Raw genomic sequence first — 17,389 nt, forward strand, 5'->3', positions numbered from 1 at the left:
ACAGTAGCCCCTTGCTACCCTTGGAGAGTGCGTTCCAAGACTCCCAGGGGAAGCCTCAGCAGGGTAGTATTGAACCCCATATATAAATGTGTCTTTTTCCCATACATATATACATATGATGAAGTTTTAGTTTATAAATTAGTTAGAAATCAACAACACTAATAGTAAAAAAAAAAAGGGGGGGGGCACCTAGATGGCTCAGTGATTGAGCATCTGCCTTTGGTTCAGTTGGTGATTCTGGGATCTTGAGATCAAGTCCTACACCGGGCTCCCCACAAGGAGCCTGCTTCTCCCTCTGCCTGTGTCTCTGCTTCTCTCTCTCTGTGTCTCTCATGAATAAATAAATAAAATATTTTAAAAAACTAATAGTAAAATAGATTGTCAATATACTGTAATAAAAGTTATGTGAAAGTGGTCTGTCTCTCTCTCTCAAAATATCTTATTGCCCTGCACTCACCCTTCTTGTGATGACGTGAGATAATAAAATGCCTTCGTGATGAGATGAAGTGAACAACAGAGGTGTTGTGACATAATGTTAGGCTACTACTGACTTTCGGACCAGAGCCAGAAAGAGTCATTTACTTGTGGGTAACCGAAACCAAGAAAAGCAGAAGACTGGATAAGGGGAGACTCCTGTAAGTCTTTGGGGCAGGGAGAGGAAAGCGAAAGTTTACAACAGAGGAATTCTCTTTCCTCCCAACCAAACCCGATTGGGCAATCCTTTTGCTATTTTTACTATTTGAATGATTTTGCATCAGATGGCTTTACGTACCTGCTGGTGTGGGAGATTCCCACAAGGAGCCCCAAGCTCTGCAGAGCCAATTGCACTTCCACCTACATGTGGCAAGGCTGTCACCAACCCTACATGTGACTGACAGACATCAATCTGTTGAGATTTATTGTGGGCATTACCTCTTACGTAGGATCATTCTCTAATCTCATTCCTTCGAGGTAAAATTGGTCGCTCCCCTCTTTGTGGTCCTAATTCATCTGCAGCACAGAGATCTATGATAATATCCGTTTAACACGTTATTATAGATCTCTGTTGTCCTTACTTGCTTGGTCTCTTCTATTGAAATAATTTATAGTCTCTGAAGGATAGGGTCTATGTCTAGAATATTTGATGAATATCTGGACATTCCCCTGTATCTAGCATTGACACATCACATATGGTAAGAGTTCATCAAATACTCATTGGATGAGTTAAGAAATGAATAAGCTTTGGCATGGTGTCTAAAATGAGAGCTAGTTAATTGGAATAGAAAATGTTTAAGATTTAAATTCAAAACGAAATGGTTAACGTTCACTCATTCATTCACTTATCAATTCTACAATTATTTATTGGTCATTGGCTAAGTACCAGGGCCTTGGCTAGGGCCTGGGGATAGATCAAGAAATCACTTAACACAGATACATTTTCCTTATGGTCTAGTGCAGTAGCTCTCAGTGCATGACTGAGGAATTGCCTGTATCAGAAACTGAGGGTGTGAACAAACTTCCGACCTGATAAATTAGATTCTCTTGCTATGGGCCTTGAGCTTTCCGTTTGTAACAAAGACTTAATTCTTACAGTTTTTCAAGTTATAGACTTACTGGTTTACATTTTACTAAGTTATACACTAGGTGTGGGACCCTGGAGTAGTTAGCCATCATCTCTGAACCTTGATTCCCTCATATGTAAAGTGAGACTGGTACTGTGCATAGTGGAGATTAGTGGTGAGGAATATAAGTCCTCTCTTTAAGATGCCTACTAGGTGCTCAAGTAGGGTTCAGTGATTGTTTCAAAGGAAATTGCAGGCACCTGTTCTCCTGGGAATGGCATGACCATGAAGTTTTCTTAAATCAAGTCTTGGTTTAAACATAGAAGCAAATGTCTCCATTTAAAGTGGATGACTCCTCACTTAAATGCTTAGGATGGTAAATGTTATAATACGTGTCTTTTATTGCAATTAAGAATGAGAAAAATAGGGGTACTTGGGCGGCTCAGTTGGTTAAGTGGCTGCCTTCAGCTCCGGTCATGATCTTGGGGCCCTGCGATTAAGCCCTGCACCAGGTTCCCTGCTGCACCCCCACTCATGAGCTCTGTCTCTCTCTCTCTCAAGTAAATAAATAAAATCTTAAAAAAAAAAAAAGAGTGAGAAAAGTAAAAAAGGAAGCAATGCTAAGAAAGTAAAAGAATGACTTCTCAGGGCAATTAGTTTTGTCATCTTAGAGGTCACGTAAAGTTTCAATTTCAAGGAATTTTCAATTCAGTTGAATAATAATTTGCCAAGTACCCACCCAAATGTACCTGCACAAAGATATGGGGTGGGGTTCTTGACTTCCAGCAGTTCATAATCACATCAGGGTTCAGAGCCGTGTGTCACAGGAAATTGGTTGTAGAGGGACAAAGGCTGAGAAACCTACTGGGTCCCAGAGAAGCAACATAAGAATTGGGATGGCAGTAAACTACTCTCGCCCCTCCATTGGAAAGACAAAGGAAGAAGGTGGTGCAACCAGAAGCTGGGGACTGGGGTCACCTGGGTTCACCCTGCACAAGCTCCAGCTGGAGCTTCCCTGGGGGACACAGAGACACAGAGCAGACTCCGAGGATGTTGCTTCTAGGGACAGCTTTTGAGGCAGAGAGAAGGAAAGAAATGTTACAGCTTTACCTTTCTCAGCCTCCTATCTCTTATCACCTCCTCACGTTGGCTGGACCCAAGCTGAAGCAGCTGCATGAGGACCTGGGAAATGAAGATAGGGTCAGCCGTCCTGCCACACAGAGCAGGGTGTGGGCAGGACAAGGACCAGGTCTGTAAGCAAAGCCCAAGACTGACAAGAAAGGGAGAGTTGATGCGAGGAGGCCATACTAATGCTGGCAGAGAGGGAGAGAGAAAGAGAAGGAGAGAGGACAACAGTGTCCTCCTGTAGGAGCCAGGCTGGCTGCCCAGGCACAGACTTGCATCGAGATGGAAATGAGATGAGATCACCGTGGTTTGGCATCCTTTGCACAGATTTTTCCAGTTGAGATGTTGCATTTTGCCAAAGCACCCTTGAGTGATCAGACTCAGGGTCTGATCAAAGCTCTGTGCGACGAGGTATCAGGCTCCCTTGTTACTGGTATGGGATGAGAAACACCCTGCCTCGGGCACCCATGTCTACTGTTCATCTAGTCTCCCCTCTTAGCGACAGGTATTGGGGGAAGCTAAATTATAATCAGAAACTGTTCCATGAGTCTAGAGCCGGGCTGAGGAGGATATTGAAGAATCTTAAAACTCAGTGTAGTTCAGCTGCCTGCCCTCTGTAGCATTACCTAAGGCAAGTCCTATTACCTAAGACACACCACGTACAAGAAACACCATCATCTCATGAACCACCAAGAATCAGGGGGAGGAGGAAGGGGATGGGGAGATGCCGTTATTACATCATAATGCAATGCTTCTTTATCACTTCAAGTTTTTGTTTTAGACTTACTGAAAGAGCTATATTTTGAAATGTTTATTTCTTCATTTTAAAATTCCAGTATAAAAATAAATAAATAAATAAAATTCCAGTATAGTTAACATAGTGTTGTATTAGTCTCAGGCGTCCAATATCATGATTCAATAATTCTATATATCACTCAGTGCTCATCACCATAATTGTGCTCTTAATCCCCTTCATCTAGTTCACCCGTCCCCCTCTTGCCCTCTGTCAACCACCAGTTTGTCCTATATAGTTAAGAGTCTGCTTTTTTGTTTGTCTCTTTTTTATTTGCTCGTGTGTTCCTTAAATTCCACACATGAGCAAAATCATATAGTATTTGTTTTTTACTGACTGACTTATTGCATTTATCATTATATCCTCTAGAACCATCTATGCTATTGCAAATGGCAAGATTTCATCGTGTAGATATACATACCACATGTTCTTTATCCATTCATCTGTGGACGGACACTTGGGTTGCTTCCACATCTCAGCTATTGCGAATAATGCTACAAAAACATAGGGTACGTGTATCTTTTCAATTTAGTGTTTTTGTGTTCTTTGGGTAAATACCCAGTAGTGGAATTACTGGGCATATGGTAATTCTACTGTATAGTGTTTTAGATACAGAAGCGAAAACAATGTGAATAGTTAAGTCCATGTTCATGAATGTTCATTCAGCGACAACTATGACAACTACGTTAACACTGCCTTGCTGACAGTAATTTTAAGACTCTGTCACTTAAGATGCATGTGGGTTTATTATATGTTAAGAAACAAAGCCCTACAGATTAGACCTGATAGAAAAATGGTAGCTTCAAGATAAGAACTGTTCTTTATTACTATTTTTTAATCAGCTAGAGATCATTTGTGTTACATTAACTTGACCTTGCTCTGGGATTCTCTTTGAGTCCAACCCATAGGCAGATGACTCTCTGCCCACATGGAAAAGATCAATACAAACAGTTCAGTGACACTTTCCTTAGGTAAAATCACATTTCGATGTCAGTGATTAGATGGGAAATGTCTAAATCTTCTTAGCCTTTGTTTATAGACCTGAACTTGGGCCACCACTAGAGGTGACTGCTAACTATTTCGAATCTTCTTCATTTCAATCTTCTTTATGCAATCAGGAATTTCTGGGGGTGCTTTCCATCAACCACATCAAGAGATCTATTTAAATATTTTCAATTTACAGGTGTCTTACAATCTAAAAAGTTTTTTTCCTCGAATTTTCTTATTTGACCCTCACCATAAAGTTGTAAGGAGGCCAGGCACCTAGTACGGCATTGTTATTTTTTGGCAGATGAGGAAACAAAGAATCTGCTCTTCTTTCTGTCAGGTGTCTTAATTACATGCCTCTTAAAAAAAAAAAAACAAAACTGGGTGGAGTATTGTCTTAAAACATAAACCAGTTACTTTATCTGGTGGTCAACCAAATAAAGGGGTAAGGTGTCACATTGTTGGATTAGAAACAAAACAAAACCAAACAGGTTATGTTGGTTGTGTTGGAGTTATTAAGGAATATGTCCCTGCTATGGTACCTCCCTACATGATTTTCAAGGGCAGTTTGGCTGTATGTCACTTTCTATCTATATTCACTTCCTAATCGTACCGTCACATAATATATGCCTTTATTATATGTCACCAGAGAACCACAGGTAGGCCTCATGCAACGGATACGTCATCCTGGACTTGCTAAGTGAGGGCTGAATAGGTACCAGGCACTATGCCAAGCCCCTCACATGCACTACCTCCAGTCCTTCTGGCCATCCCTTGAACTAGATATTTTTATTCCCATTTGACAAGGGGATGCAGAGAAGGCAAGCATCCCGCTAAGCATTGTTCAGCCTGGAAAGAGCAGAGCAGGAATTTCATGCTAGCCCCCAGGGATTCCATGACCCCTTCTATCTCTCTCAGGCCAATTCCTAGAAGCCACCATGACACTAAGAGGCTTCGGTTGTCTTCAGGACTCAGTCTGGAATCCATCCCTTGAGCCTCTTAAGAAGGCTCCTCTTCTACAAAAGGAAAAGTTTGGAACTCCCAGTTGTATCGTGTGCCAGTACACATCCCAGCAGGGCAGGGTGAGTACCTGAGACCACAGGATGGGGCGTTGGAAGTAGGCACAACCCAGAGATAATGCTCTTGACCAGCTTGCAGTTCTCTGTAGGTCTTGTCCTGAATCTCCTACTATCGTGTTACCCTTCCGGAGAACAAGGACAAGGGAGGACGTGCGGGGTGAATGGTCACCTATGTTGTATGCCTGTCGCATTGAGGGTAGCATTTAACGGTGCTGGCGGAGGTGTGTGGGTGTCAGATCTATTTCCTTTCACTGCACTGCCTGTTGAAAACGTTCACTTTTAGATCACCTCTCTTTATCCTTGACTACATCAAAAGGCCAGGCCAGCCAAAACCCTGCTTTGGCTTCTGGGGAGAAATTTGCTTACAGATTCTGTTTATGTGAGAGAGAGATGGTTTATCATTCATACTCTTAAAAGATACAATGAGTTTGCCGGGCTGATGGGTGCACACATGTACCAAGAAAGACCAGAGATTCTATTGCTGACACATGCAGTGTCATGGATCCTAGAGTTAGAGCCAAGCTTAGAGGTAAGTTAGTCAAACCCCCCCTTTCCTGGAGAAAAATAAATTAGGTCCCCTGAGCTAACAGCTTGCCCAAACCCCAGATCAAGTAGGCATTTAATTGGCATCCTCAGGGCTGCTCCAGCCACAAATCCATTCTCGCACCCCCTTCCAGCCAGCTATATTTCTTACTGTGAATTACAGAAACTTCCACTTACCACTCTCTGCTTTTGCGCTCCCATTGCTCCATGAAATGCCCCCATTTTTCTAAGCATCCTATTCTTGTTGGACTGATGAACTTCTGCTCTTTTTTCAAAGTCCAGCTGAAATGCAATCTTCTTCCCTGATGATTTGAGGGGCAAAGCTGTGGGCCCTCTCTGCTGGGCTTCTGCCGTCACTGATTTTTATATATTCGCTTTCAGCATATATAGATCATTTTGCAGTGCATTGGCTCATCCTCATCCCTTTGATTTACACTACGTTTTTTTGTTTTTTTTTTTCAAGGGCCTTGTTCTTTCTTCCCTTGCTCACCCCAGTGCCTATCACAGCTCCTGACTGAGTACATTGGGAACCACCTAGTAAATTCTTGCTGACAAAGCAATTTCCTATATTTAATTTATGTATTTCCTGCTTTGCTCAAAGACCTTTGAAAGTTGACTGGAAGGAAGGCAAAGGAGGAAAGAAAGGAAGGAGACAGGGAAAAGGAAGATGGAGGACAAGAAAACCAGGACAGTCAAGAGACAGAAAGGAGAAGGTTGGAAATAGTGAAAGAGGGAGAACAGGACCCAGGTCTTCTGAGGCCCACCTTGGGTGACCTAAGGCTTTGTGCTGTCTCTTAGCATTGGATGAATGTCCAGAGACACAGGAAAGAAGCAAGTACCAGGGTTCGGTTTTACTTCTGCCCTGAGCATGAGGTTGGCAGGGTGGGGACTCTGCTCCCCCCCACCTTTCTTTCTTTTTTTTTTTTCTTTCTTTCTTTATTTTCTTTCTTTCTTTGATTTTATTTATTTATTCATGAGAGATGCACACTGAGAAGCAGAGACATAGGCAGAGGGAGAAACAGTCTCCCTGTGGGGAGCCCAATGTGGGACTCCATCCCAGGACCCCAGGATCATAACCTGAGCCAAAGGCAGATGCTCAACCACTGAGCACCCAGGTGTCCCCCTGGCCTTTCTGAGTTAAGTGCCCCAACCCATTATCAGAACTTGAAGCCCTTCTGTACCTCCAGTGGGGACCACTGAATCATGTGGCTGAAGGAGGCAAGACACTTCCAGTTCTTCTTCTATTTTGAGTTGATAGTTGGATTTATTATGGCTTTTATGTTTCTGTAGCTTCTTGCTCTGCCCACCTACCATCAGGGCAGTTTCACCTGTGCCTTTCTGGAAGTCAGCAGGCCCTTCCAAGTGCTAAGAAATGCACACCAAGGAACTAGAAAGAGCTGCCTCTCCTCCCACTGTAAAATAGTTATGAGGGACACACTTGGGTTTGGAGGGACTTTTCGCTCCGCTGAGTTCTGTTCAGTAAGCTGTCACTGTTTTTCCTTCAGGCTGTCTAGCTGTGATGCCAACCAGAACAAGCATAGCTGCTTAACAGTCATATCCTGCAGCTTATTTTGGACAATTTAATCAATATTTCATCAGAAAATGTTTTTTCTTAGTCTTTTGGAAATGTGATTTTTAAAAGATTGATTGCACTTTTAAGTAGAGCTGTTCTTAAAAACCGTACTAATTATTTTTATTTACAATTAGCTGAACAAATGTATTTAAAGAATTTGATAAGTTCTGGCAGATGTATATGCTCAGGAAACTATCATCATGGTCAAAATAATGACCTCCGAAAGGTTCCTGTGTCCCCTTTGTCATTGCTCTTTGCTTGCTTCTCTGAGCACCCCTACCGTGGCACGCTGCCTCTCACCATACATTCATTCATGTTTCTCAGAACAGTATCTAAATGGAATCGCACAGCATGCTCCTCTTCCTCTACCTGCTCTCAAATGGCATCATTATTTTCAGATTCATCCATAGCATAGCAGTACTTTGTTCTTTTTATTCCATAGTATGAATGTACCACTATTTGTTTATCCATTCACCCATTATTGGCATTGGGATTATTTCCTGTTTCGGTCTATTGCAATTAAAGCTGCCATGAAAATTTTTGAACAAATCTTTGTATGGACATATGCTTTCTCTTCTCTTGAGGAAGTAAGGAGAAGAACAATAGGTCATATAGTTGATATACCTCCCAAACTACCTCCTAAAGTGGTTTGCCATTTGATCTCATACCAGCAGTGCAGAGATTCATGTCTTCACCGACACCTGGTATGGTCATTCTTTCTAATTTCAGCAGTTTTAATAGGTGTGTAGCAGTGCCTCACTGTGCTTTCAATTTGCATTTCCTTAATGTTTAATGATATAGAGCTTATTTTCCATGTGCTTTTATCTCCTTTACCAGAGTGCTATTCAAATACTCTGCTCAGGTTTTTTGGGTTTTCTATTTTCTCTTATTGAGTTTTTTTTTTTAATTTTATTTATTTATGATAGTCACAGAGAGAGAGAGAGAGAGGCAGAGACATAGACGGAGGGAGAAGCAGGCTCCATGCACTGGGAGCCCGACATGGGTTTCGATCCCGGGGCTCCAGGATCACGCCCCGGGCCAAAGGCAGGCGCTAAACCGCTGCACCACCCAGGGATCCCTCTTATTGAGTTTTAAAGGTTTGTTATGTATTCTGGATACAAGTTATTTGTTAGATACATGCTTCATAAATTTTCTTCTCCATTCCTGGGTTTTTCTTTGTGTTTTCTTAACAAGGTCTTTTAAAGAGTTTGAGGTTTTAAATTTTGATGAAGTCTAATCTATCAATTTGTTATTTTATAGATCCTGTTTTTAATGTCATAGCTTTGCCTAACTCAAGCACACAAAGGTTTTCTTCTTGAACTTTTTAATTTTAGCTTTTGAATTTAAGTCAATAATCTACTTTGAGTTATTTTTGTGTATGCTGCAAGACACAGATCTATCCTTATTTTATTTTTGCATGTGGGCATCAAATTGCTGCAACATCACTTATTGGAAAAACTATCCTTTTCCCTCTGATTTACTTTTGCATCTTTGTTGAAAATCCTTTATCCAAATACGTGTGGGTCAATTTCTGGACTCTGTTCTGTTCTATCGATCTGTCTTCCTATACTTGCACTAATACCATGCTGTCTCGATAACTGCATCTTTATAATAAGTATTAAAGTCATTTGTTTTCTGTCTCTCACTGATCCCTGTCTTGTGTTGCCTAATGTATACTTGAAAATTATCTTCTCCTATATTTTGTTAGTTTGACTTTTATTTTTTTCAAGTGGGAGGGTAAATGTAGTCTTGTTATTTCACCTTGGCTCAAAGTGGGCGACAAATTATGTTACTTTTGATCCACAGAATTATATCTCCAATATTAATGAAAGCCCAAGGGCATATAAAAGTTGAGATATAGCTGCTTTTGGCACAACTTTCCAACATTACATGCATATGTATGCATCCAGGATGACAGTTAACAAAGTGGTAAGTTCTGAGCTAGACCTTTTGGTCTTACCTGAGTCCAGTTGAAGTATCACTATGGTTGTTCTGAGGACAATGCACTATTGATTTGTGGCATGCAAGGAATTAATTTTGTATCAGATTCAGTTCCAACAATCATTAAACACGTGACCCTGTCGTGGTACTTAGTTTGAGGCCCTGGGGAAATGGGACACTTTGGAGATAAGGAGCCAGAGAAGTCAGCGTGTCTCATAGACCACCTTTGGGATCACATTCACAGAAAGGGCCAATAAATGTGGTTTAATGAACAAATAAAGGAGGTCTGACTATAAAATGATGAGGCCCGTTATATATCCACACGGATGGAGAAGTCTGGTGGAAGAAGAATGCAGACTTTGAACATAGGGAGAATTAGAGTCTAATTCCAGCTCCCTATTGATCTGGTGGGTGAGAGAAGTTAAAATATTCAGGTTTCAGCATCCTCATTTTTAGACTAGACATTACATTACCTATCTCCAGTATTATTATGGTGATAAAATCAGCTATGTGTGTTATACACCTAACATAGAACACGGCCTAGATTAAACATCTAATTAACATAATTCTCTGTCCTATAGAGCAGCTCACTGGGAAAGATAGAATCTTTTCATAGTTATTGCTCAGAATGTGTAAGGGACTGATTTAAGATATGGAGGAAGAGACTTTACAATTTCTTTTTTTTTTTAATTTATTTTTTATTGGTGTTCAATTTACTAACATACAGAATAACCCCCAGTGCCCGTCACCCATTCACTCCCACCCCCCGCCCTCCTCCCCTTCTACCACCCCTAGTTCGTTTCCCAGAGTTAGCAGTCTTTACGTTCTGTCTCCCTTTCTGATATTTCCCACACATTTCTTCTCCCTTCTCTTATATTCCCTTTCACTATTATTTATATTCCCCAAATGAATGAGAACATATAATGTTTGTCCTTCTCCGACTGACTTACTTCACTCAGCATAATACCCTCCAGTTCCATCCACGTTGAAGCAAATGGTGGGTATTTGTCATTTCTAATAGCTGAGTAATATTCCATTGTATACATAAACCACATTTTCTTTATCCATTCTTCACTGATGCTGAATCTTTGAACATTGAGAATAGATTTGATTTTTGTAAAGAGCCAAAAATCATCCAAAGGCAAGGCAAGCAGACAAATAGAGTGACTTACCAATGGGGATACAAATAAATATACACAAAAGAATGTGACTATGAAATCACATCATACAAAGTCGAGTGGTTCATAAGCCAGTCATCCCATCAATTCCCAGTTTTGAAGTCAAAAGTGGCCTGAGGATTGCTATACTATAGGAATAAGCTTTCTTCCTTCTTGAAGGAACCTCTTGGAAGGAAATAGAGTCACATAGACATGTAACTTCTGGTCTACCAAAACCAAAGAAAGTAAAGAAAAGAAAAAGTCTAATTTTATGACTATCTGATCACATCTTTTTTAATCCCTTGTTTCAATTTGTGGAGTGCTTTTCTATTTGCTCATTTGTAACCAGATGAAACAGAGGCTGAGAGGTCTTACGTAACTTGCCCAAGTTCTAACTATTGGTAACTCACTTAATTTTGAACCTAAATTGAGCTTAATTTTGAACCTAATCATGTGCTTCCCGCCATGCTACCCCTCTTTTGTGTGAACTCCAGTCTAAAAACATCTCATTTTCAGAATAGAGTTAATAGAGTTAATCAATGGATAATACAAGAGGAAAAGAGGAAGTATTTTGAGAAGTGATGCTACCAATTTTTACTACTATTCTTCTTAGTAATTTTTATTCCCAGTGTTTCCAGCTGGAGATAAATGTAATCTGCAGGCATTCTCGAAGCGTGACTTTACTGTCACATGGCTGAGTCCTGGCAGTTGGGTAGATGCACACAGTGACTTCAGAGAGATTCCCAGTCATTACCCCAGAAGTCTCCCATGGCCTGGGGGCTCAAAATGTAACAGGAACTGCTTTTCCCCACCTTCTGCAAGCAAATTCAAGTTCAGAGTGCTGGGATAATCCAGCTGCATCCAATTAGACTCCTTCAGACAGGCTGGGAGAGGAGCTGCCGAAAACACTGGCTCTCAGAGTCTCCTCTCCAGAGGCTCTTTGGCCTGCTCACCGGGGCACACTTAGCCGGGTGTAGGGAAGGCTCAGGCTCTGGAACCCGGAGATTCCTACAATGAGGGCATTGTTCTTTGGAGCGGACTGTTTATTGCACTTTGAGAGTGCCCACACTGTGAGGCAAGGGGAAGCCGACCAGAGCTCCAGATCAGCTTTGCTCTGCCTTTCCTGACCCAGATTCACAAATGTCTGGTTTGAAAAATTGTGCACCTTTGAAGTCAAAAGCAGGGCTGGCTCTATCCCTAACTATAATTATTAACACAAAATATCGAGGCAGATTTTGACGAAATCCGGAAGTCTAACAAAAATGAGATTATAAAGCAAGCTGCTGGGCCCTCAGTAGGAGACACAAAGTAGGTGAGAGTAGAGACCACTGAACCACTGGCTTTCCCAGCTTTCTTTAGACATAAGAAGAAGAAACGAATTTTCATCCAAATTGGAATGATAGGGTGCTTTTTACCTGCCTTGCCAAAGCCTGTAGCTCTCACCAATACACCCTACTGGGTTCATTGTTTGGCAGTTTTTGCTTATCTCAGCTCCGAAGGCATGCATGGGCAAGCAGGCCAAATCATTATTGAGGCTCAATTTTAAATGGTTAATCTTATATTTGCATTTCACTAGTCAATGGTGCTATTACATCATGACAGTGGAATTAACTACCATTGAATTAGGTTGTTAACACTTAAAGATATCCGAAAATAAAATCCCCAAGTGTATCTCCTCAAAAGCAACATAAGGATACTGCATATTCTTTTGTGGGGGCTGGAATCCGATATTCAGGTGGTTTCTTTATTCCCTAGTTAATATTAAAGACAGTGAGACCAAACTAGCAGATTTAACATATTGGGAAAAGTTTTGATGTTTAATCTTAAAAAAAAAAAATTATGTTCTCTATTATTTAGAAGAGAAAATTACTATTTGAAAGGAGAAGTACATACTTTGTAATTATCAGGCTAGTGAACAGTAAAGCTCAAACTTAAACTTGGGGTTCCCAGCATTTGGTATATTACTTTTTACATCCTGTGACAAGCCGACAAACATCCCTTGGTAAGTCCAAGCTAATGCTTGAAGCAGGGCCGTCCAGGAAACATCTCAGGCTGTAGATGTGTCCATATATTTACAGAAGTGGGGGAAAAATGCACAACAGCTGGTAGTAGACAGGAGTAATCTCGACAGACCTACATCCCATCTCTTATTCTCCAGTCATGGCTTAGGTCACACTAGTAAAAATAGACAAGAAAACCCTGGCGAAGTTTTTATGGGGATTAAATATGAAATGGAATGTGAGGTGCCTTGCATGGTGCCTGTATACTGTAAGGGCTGAACTTGAGGTCAGGTGGAGCTGTCAGAGGGCCTCCATTCTTCTTTTTGTGAACTTCAGCTTCGACTGTGTGAAGGTCAGATGCCATTAGGGACATTTGTCTCTTGCAGCCATGCACAGGGAAATTGAATTGCAAATGTTTGTGCCTCCCTGGTAAGTGACACCTCTTCTACTTGAGGGGCTTAGGAGATGTTCGCTGAGCTGGCTTCCCTGTTCTTGTCCAGAGCCCCATACCCCCAAACAAAGCAGGACACCTTTGGCCACAGAGCACAGGAGGGTGACCAGAGTCTTGGGGACGGCCTTCATTGGTGGTCTGGCCTCAGCCGTGCTTGGTGATATCTAGGGCATGATGTAAGACTGAGTTGTTTGCTTAACTTTTGGTGAGAACAGTATCTGGGGCTCTCCTTGTATCTTTTTCCAGTCCCTGACGTTTGTGTTATTGATTGATATCTGTTTCTTCCTCCCTTCAAAGCTACCTACATACAATGGAATGCTTTCACAGAGAGTCCCCACACTCCCTTCCCACTGCCTACTCCCTGGCTGTCCCACATCCCGGATGTCCCCCTCCTCTCCCCCCTCCCCTCCCTACACACTGAGGTTTCTAGGATAGGACAGGCCCTCACTGACGTTCCTAGGAACCTGACATGTCCCACATCACAGCTAAGTCTGGTGAAACTGAGTCCTGGGGTGGCAAGATGCCTGGAGTGGGGAATGCCATGTCCTGGAAGCGTCATTTGGCAGAGGGCAGGATAAAAGCATCTGTGAACATACTCATGTTTCCAGAGCTCACAGGGCCTGGGTGGCTGCCCTTCTCCTGGCCAGAAACTTCATTTCTGGCTTGGAGTAAGGATCTGAGCTCATAAATATTAACGTAGAGTGATCTCCAATGTTTTCCTGGCTTCTTCACACAGCCAGTGGCTGCAGACTCTACCCCGATGTTTCACGGGCATCTCAAACCCAACAGGTCTAAATGTGAGTGTATCAGCACCCTTGTCAAAGCAGCTTCGGAAGCGTTCTCTACTGCCTAATGCCTAATGAGTAGATGCATCATCTGCTAAGCCTACAGAGCCAGAAGCTCCCCTTCCCTCACCCCTATCCAGCTAATCACACAGTTCCTCTGGCTTCCCTTGCTTGTCTCTGCCTACAGCCTCTTGTGCTGCATGTCCCCACTGTCACCATGCCTGTACCCCCCTCCCGCTTCTCGCCCTCACAATTAGTGCATACCCACTCACCACGGAAGCTGTAAAATTATGGCAATTTGGGGGCCTCATTTTTGATCAGCTAGAATTATTGAGGGAAGGACAGAGTCTGGGGACCAGTGTTGTTGAAACAACTTGCTGGGTCATTGTGATGCATAGCTGGGGCTGGGTACAGAGCAGCAATCCTGCACTCCAGCCTGACCTTGAAGCAGATGCCACCCAGGGTCCTCACCCTTGGCCGTTCCAACATTTCCTGGCTTCTGCCTTGATCAGCCTCTGCTCTCCCCTGCCTCTCCTGATTACCAGCAAAACTACCCTTTTTCATACCAAATGCTAGTGGTGCTACAGGCCAAGGCTACTGGAGCAAAAGAGAACAAATCACACTCCTATTTAATTTTGATTTCTATCTGGGCATCTCCCAGCAGGATATTTTGGAAAACCCTAGTCTGGGAGGCAGGAGACCTCGCTTCTGTCCTGGATGTGTAAACAACGTTCTGTGTGATCTTGAGTAAGTTGTTATGTCTCATTCTCTTGGCCACCGTCGCTCATCTATAAAGTGAAAGAACTGGATTAGATGTTCTCTCACATACGAGTTACAAAATATTATGATGATCTCCATCATTGTGTGTTTCCCTCAGAGCTATTTGTGTTCCCAGAACTTCTTTCTTACCTTGAAGCATTTATTTTGTTCTGTAACTGAGCTGTGTCCAGCTCAGATTTTATCATAACTAGTCATTTTTGTTTGCTTTCTGTAAGATTGAGCCTGGCACAAATCAGTTTAGTTTTGATAAATGGATTAAAGACTTTATGATGAGAGAGAAAGAGGAGAGGAGAGGAGAGAGAGAGAGGGAATGACGGAGGACATGATCCCAAAACTTCCAGGAGATACTAATGCGACAAAGACAAAGGGACACTTGAGATACACAGTTCCCCCCAAATCCTTCAAACGTACAACCATCTAAATTATCCACAGTCCTAAAAATAAAGAAATTAGCTATTCTGGGCTTTTCTACTCATGGAGTACATGTTGGAACACTGGCTAGATCTTTAAGGCTTTCAATTCTGTCTGCCTGCCCAATGCAGGCCACTCAGTTTTCAGATTGAGCAACCAGGTCTTTTCAAATGGAGTCCTGAGGCATCAGCAAGCTTTTTAGAAAATAGTATTCCAGTGAGGACTTAAGTGTCACTGAATTACAAACAGATGATTCGTGTTGCCTCTTAAATATATGTGCTTGAAATCAGGAAGAGATAGTTGACACAAGCTCATGCTGAATTTCCCAATCTTTTTATTATTATTATTACTATTGTTATTATTGTTATTTTTATATTTTATTGGAGTTCAATTTGCCAACATATAGCATATCACCCAGTGCTCATCCCGTCAAGTGCCCCCCTCAGTGCCCATCACCCAGTCACCCCAAACCCCGCCCACCTCCCTTTCCCAATCTTTTAATGGTTATAAGTGCCAGTGTGTTGTATTTAGTAGACTCCAAAGACCCCAAAATATGCCTCTAGCACTCAGTTTTCTTATCTGCAGAGATGAGATAAACCTCCAGGATCTTAACAGATCAGTCATCTGAGCCTTGGCTATAGTTGGAATCACCTAGAAAGCTTTGAATGTCAAACTGAGGCTTTGGCTCCTCCCTTGGGAATTCTGATGTGATTGGTTTGAATGGGTCCTGGGTACTAGGTTTTATTTAAAGCTGTCCAGGTGATTCTCACGGCCAGCCAAGGTGGAACATGTCAGTGATATAGGACTCCAAGGAGCCTAGGCTTTGCAGCAAAGAACATTTTTCTTCAAATTCTTTCAGTGAATCAGAAGGGAAAAAAAATGATATGTTCTTTGTCCATGAGAGCTAGAATTATAGGAAAAAAATAATGATGTTTCAAGGCATCCATAGACAGAAAGATTGCCTGGGAAAGTAGTCAAGTTTCATCACTTAAACCAAACATAGGCACAGAGAGATTATAAATGGAATTCTAGCAACAACTGGAAAATAAGTGTTACAGATTGAATTGTAACCCTGCCCATTCATGAACTGAAATCCTAACCACGAGCACTTCAGAATATGATTTTATTTGAAGACAGGTTTTTGGTAGATATAATTAGGTAAGATGGGGTCATTAGAGTGAGCTCTAATCCAGTATGCCTGGTGTCTTTATGGAAAAGGGGAAATTTGGACAAAGAGGCATGCACAAGGGAAGAACACTATGTAAAGATGAAGACAGAGATTGGGGAGATGCCTCTACAAGCCAAAGATTGCCACCAAACCACCAGAAACCAGGAGGAAGGCATTCTGTTAGTCAGGGTTCAGCAGAGAAATACAATCAATAAGATATCTGTACAGGAGATATATATATGGGATATATATCCCATGCATATACACGTGTACATACACAAGCAGGTACATATGTGTGTATATAAAAGGAGATTTATTATAAGCAATTGGATCATGCTACCGTGGAGGCTGAAAAGTCCCACAATCTGTCACCTGCAGGCTGGAGAGTCAGGAAAAGCCAGTGGTATAATTCAGTCTGAGTCTGAAGGTCTGAGACTCAAGGGAGCCAAGGATATAAATCCCAGTCTGAAGATGAGAAAAGAAGTGAAATGAGATGTCCCAGCTCAACAGTGAGGCAAAACAAAAAAGAGGAGGGTGAATTTCTCCTTGTTCCACCTTTTTTTCTATTCAGGCCCACCCACACCAGTGAGGGGAACCTGCTTTATTGAGACCACTAGGTTCAATGTGACCCTGACCTAAACACCCTCACACACACACACACACACACACACACACACACACCCAGAAATGATGTTTAATCTGAGCACCTCATAGCCCAGTGAAGTTGACACAAAATTAACCATCACATGCAAGGAACAGCTTCTTCCTCTTTGCCCTCAGAGAAACCAACTCTGCTGACACCTTGATCTTGGACTTCCAGCCTTCAGAAGTGTGAGACAATGCATTTTTGTACTTTAAGTCCCCCCAGTTGCTGGTGCTTTGCTAGAGCAACCCTAAAAACTTTTATAATACGTTTGATGGTGTGTAAGACTCCCTTTGCTCAGAGACTCTCAGAGAAGACAATAAAAATGGGAAATAAGTCAGCATTAACTGAGCCTCTATGTGAGCACCTAGTGCTCTGTGAGGGGCTTTGTATACTCTATCACATTTTAAGA

The 17,389-nt window shown here is 42.0% G+C and overlaps 1 long non-coding RNA gene across 1 annotated transcript in view; it reads left to right on the forward strand.

Annotated features, from left to right (window-relative positions):
- The window catches only part of LOC144281227 (uncharacterized), a 49,778-nt gene that overhangs the window by 23,449 nt on the left and 8,940 nt on the right, over positions 1–17,389 (forward strand). The window contains exons 2-3 of the long non-coding RNA XR_013349742.1: positions 3,829–3,968; positions 5,365–5,528. This is a non-coding gene — a long non-coding RNA (uncharacterized LOC144281227). The remainder of the gene's footprint in view (positions 1–3,828; positions 3,969–5,364; positions 5,529–17,389) is intronic.

The sequence above is a fragment of the Canis aureus genome, chromosome 12 (genome assembly GCF_053574225.1).
Source record: "Canis aureus isolate CA01 chromosome 12, VMU_Caureus_v.1.0, whole genome shotgun sequence".
Taxonomy (NCBI): Eukaryota; Metazoa; Chordata; class Mammalia; order Carnivora; family Canidae; genus Canis; species Canis aureus.